The sequence below is a fragment of the Pongo pygmaeus genome, chromosome 11 (assembly GCF_028885625.2).
Source record: "Pongo pygmaeus isolate AG05252 chromosome 11, NHGRI_mPonPyg2-v2.0_pri, whole genome shotgun sequence".
Lineage (NCBI taxonomy): Eukaryota > Metazoa > Chordata > Mammalia > Primates > Hominidae > Pongo > Pongo pygmaeus.
In genome coordinates this window covers 75,879,951-75,893,569 of record NC_072384.2, presented here as the reverse complement: position 1 = coordinate 75,893,569, position 13,619 = coordinate 75,879,951, and the positions used below count along the sequence as shown (strand labels likewise).

General features: G+C 39.1%; 1 pseudogene; it reads right to left on the bottom strand.

The window, feature by feature from the left end:
• Positions 1-7,612: 7,612 nt before the first annotated feature.
• LOC129031573 (small ribosomal subunit protein uS2-like) lies at positions 7,613-9,809 on the bottom strand (annotated as a pseudogene).
• Positions 9,810-13,619: the final 3,810 nt, after the last annotated feature.

Genomic DNA, 13,619 nt, shown 5'->3' with positions numbered 1-13,619 from the left:
ATGAGACAAAAGAATCTGAACAACAGCATTCAGCCCTAGACCTTCCCTCTGACAGAGCCTACCCAAATGAGAAGGAACCAGAAAACCAACTCTGGTAATATGACAAAATAAAGTTATTTAACACCCACAGAAAATCACACTAGCTCACCAGCAATGGACCGAAACCAAGAAGAAATCCCTGATTTACCTGAAAAAGAACTCAGGAGGTTCGTTATTAAGCTAATCAGGGAGACAACAGAGAAAGGCGAAGCACGGTGCAAGGAAATCCAAAAAATGACACAAGAAGTGAAGGGAGAAATATTCAAGGAAATACATAACATAAATAAAAAACAATCAAACAGGCTCACGCCTGTAATCTTAGCACTTTGGGAGGCGGGCGGATCGCCTGAGGTCAGGAGTTTGAGACCAGCCTGACCAACATGGTGAAACTCCGTCTCTACTAAAAAAAAAATACAAAAATTAGCCAGGCAAGGTGGTGTGCACCTGTAATCCCAGCTACTTGGGGGGCTGAGGCAGGAGAATTGCTTGAACCTGGGTGGTAGATGTTGCAGTGAGCTGAGATCGTACAACTGCACTCCAGCCTGGGTGACAGAGCGAGACTGTCTTTAAAAAAAAAAAAAAAAAAAAAAGAAATGCAAAATGCTTTGGAAAATCTCAGCAATAGAATTGAACAAGTAGAAGAAAGAAATTCAGAGCTCAAGGACAAGGACTTCGAATTAACCCAATCCAACAAAGACAAAGAAAAAAGAATAAGAAAATATGAACAAAGCCTCCAAGAAGTCTGGGATTATGTTAAGCGACAAAACCTAAGGATAATCAGTGTTCTTGAGAAGAAGAGAAATCTGAAAGTTTGGAAAACATATTTGGAGGAATAATAGAGGAAAACTTCCCCAGCCTTGATAGAGACCTAGACACCCAAATACAAGAAGCACAAAGAACATCTGAGAAATTCATCGCAAAAAGATCATCACCTAAGTACATTGTCATCAGGTTACCTAAAGTTAAGATGAAGGAAAGAATCTTAAGAGCTGTGACACAAAAGCACCAGGTACCCTATCAGGTTAACAGCAGTTTCTCAGCAGAAACTACAAGCTAGAAGAGAATGGGGCCCTATCTTCAGCCTCCTCAAACAAAACAATTATCAGCCAAGAATTTTGTATCCAGCAAAACTAAGCTTCATGCACGAAGGAAAGATAGTCTTTTTCAGACAAATGCTGAGAGAATTCACCACCACCAAGCCACCACTACAAGAACTGCTAAAAGGAGCTCTAAATCTTGAAAGAAATCCTAGAAACACATCAGAACAGAATCTCTTTAAAGCATAAATCTCACAGGACCTATAAAATAAAAATACAATTTAAAAAACTTTGGAATGTTTGGAGGTCACTAGGTAGAGGATATGTAGTGTGAACAAATGTAAAGGAATCCTGTCCTAGAGTTGGTGGGGTGAAGTAACCTGGACCAGAGCTACAGCCTTGGGGTGATCAGTGTACCAAGGTAATCTTTCTCATCATGGGTATGAATAAGATCACTTTTGTAACTGTGGGTTGCTTGAAGATTTACATTTTGAAAAGTGCTGAATTCACTATATAGCCTTGTACCTTATTTTGGTTTTTCCTTGCAGCCATTTTATAACTGCAACTAGTTTGTTCCCTTAGGGCAAGAAACTTTCCAATCCAGTTTTATACCCCATAAAGACTTGCACACTATATGGATTCAATAAATATTCGCCGATTGTTCCACTGTGTCAGTGTTACATTCTGAGACACATCAATAATTTCCCTAGGGTTAATAAAAGTAATTGTAAACAGTTGGATAGTCTGATGTACCACAGGTTAGCTAAATATAGCAATAATAGCTATCACATTTGCTAAAATAACAGCTAAGCTGCTGTATACAATTTGGGATTAAAGACTCATTAAATAATAACACAATTCTTTCCAGCCAAACTACCTTACTTTTTATTCTAAGCCAGGCATTGAATATTCCAGCTCTCATGTTTCTGGTGACTCCATTTATCTTGTCTGTTAAGACCTTATTGCCATATTCTACCTTAACCTCTCTAAAGTCCCCTCTTTGAAGGTCTTCCCAAATGCCCTGGCCTAGGTTGTCATTGCCACCCAGTATACAATACTCTATTTCCTTAATTTTATCTATCTAACCCATCTTCCCAACCGGATCTAGCAGGAATCTCTTAAACCTTCTAGTATCCCCTTGACTAGCACAATGTGGTAAAATAATAGGTATTCCATAACTCATTATTGTTGATGATGATTGAAGGATAGGCACCAAGTAAGTCCCAGGATCATGGACTGTTAGTGTTGGAAGGAAACTTTGGGACTTCAATGATCTGAGCTTAACAGCTGATAGACATTGTATGTTTGTCCTCAAATTGACCACATAGGCTAATCAAAGGTTCCCAATCAGGAGTCCCAAGACAGCTGCTGAAATGAGGTCCTCCAGTGATGAAGCTGGTCAGAAAAACTAGCCTAATCCAATGTTATTTTGAAAATGAATAAACATAGTTCCAAAGAGCTGCAATTATTTTTCCTAGGTCACATGACTGGTTAGTGATAGAGTCTAGAAACCTAGTTTACTGACCTCTACCTTGAAGATCCTTACACAACACCAAAGTATCTGGAGACTGATACTTCAGCCATATTAACTGTATAAAGGACATATGTACTTGACAACTTTTCCTTTCTGCTTTCAGTAATGATATTTTGAGTTCAAAATCCTTTCGATAATTAAACTAGACAGTGACTGGATAAACATTGTTCTTTGGGTTAACCAAAATAACTTTGTACTTAAAAATAATTTTTATGGTTATCACCACTGAGGCTTAACTACAAATAAAGTGAAGTAAAAGAAAGCTTCCAAAATCAAATTGCTTCCACAATTCTATCCTTGCTATGACCTCCAACAAGGACAAAGATGCTGTGAACTACTAAATCCTCCAAAATAGTTCTTTAATGTAGGTATGTCTTCTTTGATTTTGTAAAATTATCATGCTTCATTTTGTTTTGAACATTCTAGAAAGAATTCAATTGTCTTAATATATAAGATGCCTTTTAAATGGAGTATGCTATGATACCCTCTCAAAAAGAGAGTTTATTAAGTAATTGAGCATACTTAGCTTTCATTGCATCCTCACGAAGTTCTGGTAATGGGAATAATCACTGCCAAAATAAAAAGCTATTTATTTCAGATCTATTCATGCTTTTAAGATTTTGGGGGTACTATCTCAATTTTTTAAATGACATTTAATATATGAATTAGCTTTATTGCTCTCTGCTTTCCCCCATCTTTTAACTAACAAAAAAATATGAATTTTAATTTTTAGACAATTTATTCAGCCTTGCTATTGTTGTATCTCCAGGGACTAAATTTACATTTTGAAAAAATACCATGATGTGCAAATGTGCATACCCTATTCAGCCAACATATCATAGATACTGTATAGTAACATCTGGGAATATTAAACTTTGCCTTTACTGGCAACCCAATTGGCATCTTGAATTTACAGTGCAGATGTTTTATACTGATGTGTTTTGGAAATCTTTGAAGTATTCTCAAGACAGTATTCTGAGGTTTCTGCAGTGGTCCACTTGAGCCTTTTGAAGTTCCCTATACAATAGGATACATACATAGATTTTCCAAAACATATTTTAGTGGGAAAAGAAGAAAAGTTCAAGTTGGCAGTATAATAAGCTTCCCTGAGTTGTCTGAACCGAATTCCTTTTTGGCACTATTGTTTTGGCAGTCAGTAAGCTTTATGAGACCAGTCTGATAAAACCGTTCCTCTTCCCAGACTGCTTTGTAGATGCTAAATCATTTTAATGCCTCATATTTATGAAGCACTCATATTTCTAAAGTACAGATATAAAATTTTAAATTTACCTCTGAGCATCTGATATTTCAGCTGTGCCTTATCCAAGGGTGATGCCCCACAATGGTGGTCACTGCCTGTGTGTGAGGAAATGCTAATGAGCCCAATGTGAAATGATGAGTCCTTCCACAGTGTTCGCCCTGATCACTGTGCTTTCATTCACAGCCTCAGCCACTTCTGACGGTGCTTGCTCCTGTTTGCACCACTAGCTCCTCCACTGGAGCACAGTGTGGCTTTTGTTTAAAAAGACCTGCCTCAGCCATCTGTTGCTGGTGGTTGCCAGTGGTCCACTACTGTGCTGCAGGCTTACAACATGGATTTCAGAACATTTCTAAAGCACAGTTTATATCTCCCCTATTTCAGTGTGGTGTCATTAGCACATAGAAAGCACATAGCTCTGGAGACAACACATGTTCCTGGATGTAACTCCCAGCTCCATCACTTACTAGCTGTAAATCTTTGGACAAAATCTCTTTGACTCTCAGTTTTCCTTCTCCTCTGGTGGAGTGGCGATACCTTCCTAATTAGACCGTGGTGAGGATGAAATACAACCATGGGTGTAGAACACTTTTCATATATCAGACCTCTGTTACGGTGTGCAGTTGCCACTCTGAACTCCCTTGATTAGCCAAATGTTAAAATGCACACTGCTTCAATTCTTTTTTAATGCAAAATACACATAACATAAAATTTGTCATTTTCATCATTTTTAAGTGGTCAGTGTCATTAAACACATTCACATTTTTGTGTTACCATCACCACCATCACTTTCTCATCATTCCACACTGAAACCTGGGGCCCGTTAAACACTGATTCCCCATTCCTCCCTTGTCCCAGCCCCTGGTAACTACCATTCTAGTTTCTGTCTTTATGAATGTGACTATTCTTAGGTATGTCGTTTAAGTGGAATCATATAATATTTTTCCTTTCTCTTCAATTCTTGTAAGTTAGCTACGATTCAGGAATTATTGATTACCTTGCCTTGGCATTAAATTATTAACATTGCCAAATATATAATGTATTCAAGCTGTTAGTGTTTATGTGTGTATGTACTTACTATCCTTCTAATGGGATATTAGATGGCAGGATGATGATGGTGATGGTGGTGGTGTATCCTTCCACTGTTACCTCCCCAGCATTCTCCTTTGCATCCTATGGAGCAATAATTTCACTGTTAGCAAAATCTTCTCATCCTCTGTCTCTTCACAAGATCTGCCTCACCTCTTGCCTATGGAGAACTTAAGAACACTCTACATCCCCAGCAAGCTACTGCAGCCCTCTGGAGTGGAGGCTATTCATTTTGCATCTCCCACATTCAGTGGGCCCAGAGGCAATATTGGCATTCTCTTAGTATTTCTGTTTTTAAATGCATTACTTTTTTATCTTTATGCAAAAACCCTTCATCTTTTAGGTCTCTTGTAAACTGAGATTAGCTAATAAAAGTTGCTAAGGCATTGGATGTGGGGTATGAGAAAAAGAGTGATGTGAATGATGATGCCCAGGTTTTAGGCTTTGGAAGGATGGAGTTACTACTGACTAAAATGGAACTGAAAAGGTGGTTTGAAGTAGAAGGAATACCTGGAGCTATGTTAGGACATGTTAAATTTGAAATACTCAGATGCTCATCAGATAGCCAATGGGAGATGGCAACTAGGCAGCCTAGGGGTCAGGAAAGAGGTAAAGGAATTTGAAATTCATCAGCCTCTAGATGGTAAAGTCTTGAAGTTGAATGAGATAATGTAGGGAATAAGTGTAGACAGGAAAGAGGAGAGAGCCAAGAATGGACACACCAACATTTCCAGGTCAGCCAAAGGAAACTGAAAAGAAAAGGCCAGAAAAGTGGGAGGAAATGCAAGCTAGAACGGTATCCTGGAAGACAGGAAAAGAAAGTTTTTGAAGGAAGAAGGTCATCAATTGTCGAATGTTGCTGACAGGTCAAGAAAAATGAGGACTGAAAAATGTCCATTGGGTATGGAAATCCGGATGTCACTGATGACCTTAAAAAGAGCAGTTTTAGTGCAGTGGTGGGAGTGAAAACCTGCCTTAAGTGGGTCCACGAGAGACTTATGGAGAGATATTGGATACAGCTAGTATAAACAACTAATTTAAAGAGTTTTGCAGGAAAGGGACAGAGAAAAAAGTGTGCTTCTTGGAGGAGGAGGGAGGGCCATGAGAGGTTTTCTCAGATGGGAGGAATAGCAGCAGCATGATTGTATGCTGATGGGAATGGGGTCACAGAGAGGAGGAAGAGCTGCACCAGCCGCAGCCTTGCATTGAAGGGCATGACACCAGCATTCAGGCAAAGGAATTGGCCTTTGCTAGGAGCATGGCGGTTTGTCCATAAGTAATGTAAGAAAAGGTAGTGCATGTGGGCACAGATACTGGTAGATAAGTAGAAATGCCAGGGAGAGCTCATGAAAGTTCTCTTGTAATACCTCCAAGTGTCTTGGTGAAGCAAAATCATCAGCTGGCAGTGATGAAGGCTAAGGAAGTGATGGAAGTTTGAGAAGAGAGAAGGTACAAAATATTCTAGTCACTTAAAGCAGTAGAACTCAAGAGATATTCTGCAGACCAGTGTTTTTTTTTTGTGCAAATTATTTGTTATCTGTCCATGAAAAGATGAGTTCAGAAATTAAGAATATGCATTTAGAAGGTTCTGTAGCAACTGGACAGAGTAAAATTAGAGACTCATATTTTTATGTCTATCTTTATTTCATTTTTGTTGTAGCCCATTTTTGTTGTAATTTACCAAAGTATTATACCAAGATGGATTTAAAATTATAAGAAGCTGGTCTCTCTCACTATGGATAATTTGAGAAATGCTGGTTTAAAGATGGAGCTAAGCAAATATAGGATAATTTCTGGGAAGCATTAAAGGCCCAGTAGATGTTAGTACTCTTAAATTTGAAATAGTCAACATAGTCATTTTTGTCTTGTCTTATTCAATGGCACAGATCAATTTTTATTAGGAGAGTGGGATTTAAGCAAGGTTTTAGTTTCTCCAGGTGAGTATGGTAAAGGGAGAAAGGACAAGGCTGTCAGAGTATATAGCAAGGATTCGGTTATGACAGTGGTTTCCAACCCTTTTGGCACCAGGGACTGGTTTCTTGAAAGACAATTTTTCCAGAACAGGGCATGGGGGTGGGTGGGGGAGACAATTTTTCCAGCAGGGAGAGCTGGGGAGGGGGAAGGGAGGTAGGGAGGATGGGCGTGGTGGTTTCGGGATGAAGCTGTTCCACCTCAGATCATCAGGCATTAGTTAGATTCTCATAAGAAGCACCATAACCTAGAGTCTTTGCACATGCAGTTCACAATAGGGTTCCAGCTCCTATGAGAATCTAATGCTGCTGCAGATTTGACAGGAGGCAGAGCTCAGGCAGTAGTGCTGGCTTACCTCCTGCTGTGTGGCCCGGTACCATCTGGGGCCCAAGGGCTGGGGACCCCTGAGTTATAAAGAACGATATTATTTGCCAAAACTCAACAAATGTAAACTTAAGATTTGTGCATCCCTTCATAAGTACATTTTACATCAAAAGAAGAAAACTATAAACAAATATTGAACCTGATATGCATGCTGAAATATTTAGGGGGAATATAGGGAATCTGTGATTTACTTTGAAATATATTTATTTATTTTTATCTTTTATTTAGAAACTGATGTTTATTTTCCATCAGCATTATTTCCATGTTGCTTAAGTGCCTATGCAAGAACAGCTTAAGAGCTTAAGACCATTCAGTGGTTGCTTCTACCCATTCAGTGGCTGGAGCAGTGGGAGCTGCACACCAGCCTCCAGTGGCAGGCTAAGCACTCCAGGCTTCAGTAGGGAACTGCTGAATAAGCACAGAGGACACCTGCATGCATTCAGACAAGTCTGCACCCTCAGACTGAGTAGCGGAGAACTTAGGAGCTGGCATAGTCCTTTCACCCTGAAATTCCTCCTTGGTCACAGCGTTTTCAGCAGCAGCCTGGTCTTTTTCCATCTCTTCAGGATCTCTGCAGAAGTAGAGATCAGGCATGACATCCCACAGATGTTTGTGGGAAATGGTGCCAGGCATGTGCAGGACTTTCTGGGCCAGCATCCACCACGTCAAACCCCCTGAGTGAGCTCCCTTGTTGTTGCATGGGATGACAACGTCCACATAGTGCAGAGGAGAATCTGTGTGACACAGAGCAATGGTAGGTAGGTTAACATAAGATGTCTCTGTGAGGGGCTAGTGGTCAGCCCTGGGATCAGTAACCACCAGAAGCCGTGGCTCCTGGAAGGCCGCCTGGATCTGGTTAGTGAATGTTCTAGGAGTGAAGTAGCCAGCAACAAGAGTGGCTCCAGTGACAGCAGCAAATATCAGCGTGGCTTTCTGGCCAGTTTTCCTGGAGGATATGACACTGACATCAGCAGGGTTTTCAATGGCAACAATGGCATGAGCTGCCAGCAGAAACTTCTCCCAGGTCATCTTCTGATTTAGGATGTAGATGCCATCACTTTTCATATAGGTGTACTGTTCCATTTGGAAGTCAAGGTTGGTGCCACCTAAGTGGGTTCCTGCTGAAAGGAACTTGAGGACATCCTCCTCCTTCACTGGCAGGACATCAAAGGCTCTGGATATTGTGAACGTTTTCCTTTAAGTTATGAAGGGAATCCAGAACAACACAGTATGGATCCCTCTGTGGGTAGCGCAGAAAGGCAAAATATATTTATAAGATGATGAATTGGGTTGGGTGCAGTGGCTCACATCTGTAATTCCAGCACTTCCAGAGACCTAGGCAGGCAGATTGCTTGAGCTCAGGAGTTTGAGACCAACCTGAGCAACCTGGTGAAACCCTGTCTCTACAAAAAAAAATAATTAGCTTGGTGTGGTGGTGTGCACCTGTAGTTCCAGCTATTCGGGAGGCTGAGGTGGGAGGATTGCTTGAGCCTGAGAGGCGGAGGTTGCAGTGAGCTGAGATCGCACCCAGAACTGTACTCCAGCCTGGGTAACAGCATGAGTGAGTCCATCTCAAAAAAAAAAAAAAAAAAAAAATTGATGGATGGATAGAGAAATGGCTACATGAATAAATATATAATAAAGCTTAATGGCTGAATTTAAGTGATGGATATATGGGTAGTCACTATAAAATCTTTCCATTTTGCTGTTTGAAAATTCTTATAACAAATATCAGGGGAAAAAAATGCCTTGAATTTTTTGTGACCATTTTATCTTCTCAGCCAGATTATTAGCTCCGAAGAGCAAAGGCAGCTATATCTGGAAGGTTATCTAGTTGTATTTCTTATTTCACAGATGAGGTAACTAAGTCCTGAAGATACTAAATGACTTTATCAAGATCAGGTGGCAGCCGGGTGCGGTGGCTCACACCTGTAATCCTAGCACTTTGGGAGGCCAAGGCAGGTGGATCGTTTGAGTCCAGGAGTTTGAGACCAGCCTGGACAACAAGGCAAAACCCTGTCTCTACAAGAAATACAAAAATTAGCTGGGCATGGTGGCACTCGCCTGTAGTCCCAGGTACTTGAGAGGCTGAAGTGGGAAGATTACTTGACCTAGGGGGAGCGGAGGTTGTAGTGAGCAAGATCACGCCATTGCACTCCAGCCTGGGCAACAGAGCAAGACCCTATCTCAAACAAACAAACGAACAACTGCAGATGGCAAGTTAGGGGCATATTTGATTCCATACTTTGTTTTTTCTCATTACACTAGGGACAACTGAAGCCCATAACTCAGGCCTAGAAGATCCATGGAAGGGCTTCTGGAATGCCCATAAAACCCCAAATTCTGAATGTAAAACTTAAGTATATGTTCAAAGATACATTTTCTTTTCTTTCTTTTCTTTTTTTTTTTTTTTTTTTAACAGCGGTACTTTTATTTTTTCTTACACAATGACGTGTTGCTGGAGCCTAAAGATGCATTTTCTAAGGAGAAAAGTCATAGCTTTCAAAAGATCCTTAAGTGGTCTATGACTCAAAAGGAGTTCCTGTCTCTAAAAAGTTACTAGGATTAACTTTATTTCCATCAAATTCCTCCTTGAAAATAGTGAGCACAGTGTTAAGACATTCAGGAAATATTTTTAAACTGATAATATTTATTGATAATCCGTGTTAAGCTAATATTTTTAACTGATTAGTGATAATGGTATTCAAAAAAGCTTTTTGGAGTTCCAAGACAGATTGTAAGAACGTGTAATGTGAGACACTCAAGCCCTTTAGAGTTTTTAATTATTTTTTATCTTGTCTCACACAAAGCTGTGGTGACCCACATGAAGCTGGCTAAGTTCTGAAAACATATTTATCTTTTTATTTTTTACTTCCTTGACATTTGGAGATCACTGTGTTCCTTAGCAAAATCCATCTAGAGCTTTTCCTTCTTAATTTCCAAGCAAAATAGTTTATTGTAACACCTTCAGGTTCAGGCTATAAGTTATTCTGCCTTGAGTATGCACTTAGCAAGGGGTTGCCTCCAAGTATAGAGTTAGGCCTGTGAGCTTTAACCTCGTCCTCTGCTCTACCATTAGTTACAGGAAAGCCAACTCTCTGAGCATTAGCTTTTTTTAACCTATAGACTAAATTTAATATCTCCTGAGATATCCCACAAGGTTTTGTTAGCATAAGTAAATTGATATTTTTAAAATAGCTTGTAGAATATGATACAGAACTTAAAAATATAGTGTTACATTTGGTCAAGGAAAATATATATGTCTTGTTTGTATTCTTTAAGAAACCAAACACTAAATTATGGAAGAAATAAATAATTTGGCAGAATTTCTTCCAACATTCAGGGAAAATATTCCATATCTCATAGAAGGGTCACTTTCCCGAGTGACCCTTCCATCTACATGTGCCTGAGTTTGCCATCCCTCTATTTTTATTTCTCAACTCAGTCAATGCCTAACATTTGTTATATCACAAAAACATATAAACATGAATTTTCAGGTTTCTCCTGAATCTCCCAGAGATAAACTGAATAGATACATCAGCACAGCTAAAACAAGACTGTCTGTAAATCTGCTCGGGCTGTCAAAAGAAGAAGAGAAGAAGAATTGTGCAGGAAGTAAAAGAGTCAATGAGACAAATTAAAGGAAATAAAGAATTCTGGTGTGGATTGAACTGACAAGCTCAAGAACAAAATGATAAAGACCTTTAATCACGTCAGAAAGTCTATAAAGCTATGTAAGTACAAGAACTAGCGAATGTTAATAATAAACCTTATCCTATTACATAAGAGACAAAATGAACTGCCAAAACTCCAGAAAGGTCAGATCTATCATATATTGTATCTGTATTGAATGCTCATATTGAAAACTAATTGGAAGTCTAATGAATAACTTGCTTTGCTAAGAAAGAATGATCTGTTAATGCATCAGATGATTTAAAATTTAGAAGACTCTTGGAACCCTATGATTGCCACAAGATCATGCCTGAATTAGCCTGCTGTGGGATGACATACAAGGAACAAATGAGCTGTCCCAGTGGAGGCCACGCTAGATTAGGCAAACAGCTGGTCAACTAGTGAGAGAGCCCTAGCTGAGATCAGAAAAACCATACAGTCAAGGCCCGCCAAAATCAGTAAAACTGCCCAGCCAACACAGAGTTCAGTCCCTCCATAAAGAATATCCTTGAAGAGGTGGGATGAGGTGGGAGCAAGGGGAAAATGGGAAGACCAGTGAAGAGGCTACTGCAGTATGCTATGCTAATAGCTCCCAAACTACGGGATCAATGTTAACATCACTAAAAGAGAGATAACAGGCCAGGAGCAGTGGCTTATGCCTGTAATCCTAGCACTTTGGAAAGCTGAGGCAGGTGGATCACTTTAGGTCAGGAGTTCAAAACCAGTCTGGCCAACATGGTGAAAACCCGTCTCTACTGAAAATACAAAAAAATTAGCCAGGCATGGTGGGAGGCACCTGTATTCCCAGCTACGTGTGAGGCTGAGACAAAAGAATTGCCTGAAACCAGGAGGTGGAGGTTGCAGTGAGCTGAGATCACGCTACTGCACTCCAGCCTGGGCAACAGAGTGAGACTCCGTCTCAAAAAAAAAAAAAAAAGAGAGAGAAAACAGGCATTATTTGCCTCCTGATGTGATGCATAGGGAATACACAATACCGCTTAGGGAGTAGTCTTCCCTCAAATAGAACCTGCTCTGATTAAGCATCCATATCTAACTACAAATTTGCAAGAAATATAGGGGACAGAAAACATATTAAACAATGACGGGGGTTGCAACCACATAATCTGGGATATGGAATACCCTACAGGACAAATTAGCTGGTGTCTTCAACAAATAAAGGGTAGATATAAGGAGGGGGGAATCTAGACTAAAAAATATTCTATAGACAAATTGGCTTTAAAATACATATTTATGAAGCAATCAGGGGAATTTAGACAATGACCGGATATCTAACAATATCAGGGAATTATTAGGTTTTTTATAAAAGATGTGATAATGGCATTGCGGTTACTTTTTTTGAGTTCTTATAGAAATACATACTGAAATACTTATGAAAGAAAAGATATATTTGGATTTTCTCCTAAATAATGCACCTGGGAGTGGGGAAGTGAGTGGGGTACAATATGAACAAAATAAGATTAGAGGTGAATTGGTAATTATTGAAGCTGGTTGATGGGTACGTGGGGGTTCATTATATTTTTCTCTCTACTTTTGTGTATCTTTGAATTTTTCCATCAAAAATGTTTTAAAAGTATGGAAGAATATCATTTATATACAACATATGACAGGAAGAGGTTCATAGATACCGCTCTTCCTCATCATTGACAATTAAGCTCTGCTATTGCAAAAAGGCTTTCTCCCTTTGCAGACATGTCCTCTGGAAACTCTCCAATGATATTATTAGTGCGATGATCCCCCTGGGCTAGAGAGTGGCTCAAACCAATATAAGAATGAAATTAGATTCAACAATCCTACTTGTGGGAATTTACCGAAAAGATTCAAAATCAGTGTGTCCAAGAGATGTCTGCACTCACATGTTCACTGCAGCACTATTGACGTAGCCAAGTTATAAAACCAAGCTCATCAACAGATGAATAGATAAAGAACACTTGGTACATATACATAATGGAGTACTATTCAGACTTAGAAAGAATTTCTGTCATGTGCAACAACACAGATGAAATTGGAAGACATGCTAAGTGAAATAAGCCAGACACAGAAAGGCAAATACCACATGTTCTCACTTATATGTGGAATTTAAAACATTCAAACTTATAGAAGCAGAGAGTAGAATGGTGGTTGCCAGAGGCTGGCGTGTGGAAGAAATGGGGAGATAATGGTCAATGAGTACAAAGCCTCAATTAGGAGGATTAAGGGGTTTTTTTAGCTCTATGGGTACAGCATGGTGAATATAGTTAATAATAATGTATTGTACATTCCAAAATCACTAGGAGTGCATTTCAAGTGTTCTTGCCACATAAAATGATAGGTATTTGAGGTGATAAATATGTTAATTAGCTTGATTTAATTATTCTACGTTATATTCATTAATCATGAAATCATTTTGTACCCCCATAAAATATATACAATTATAACTTAGCAATTTGCAATAAAAATTTTTTAATTAAAAAAAATTTTTAAAGATTGAAATGAAAGCATTGTAGCGACACGTATGTACAATGTGTGCTATCCACTACAGTATTTATTTTAGTGTACAAATACATACTATGTATTTTATACATAGTCACTGAATTACTTTATTATCCTTCTAAAATTAGACTTATAAAATTACCCA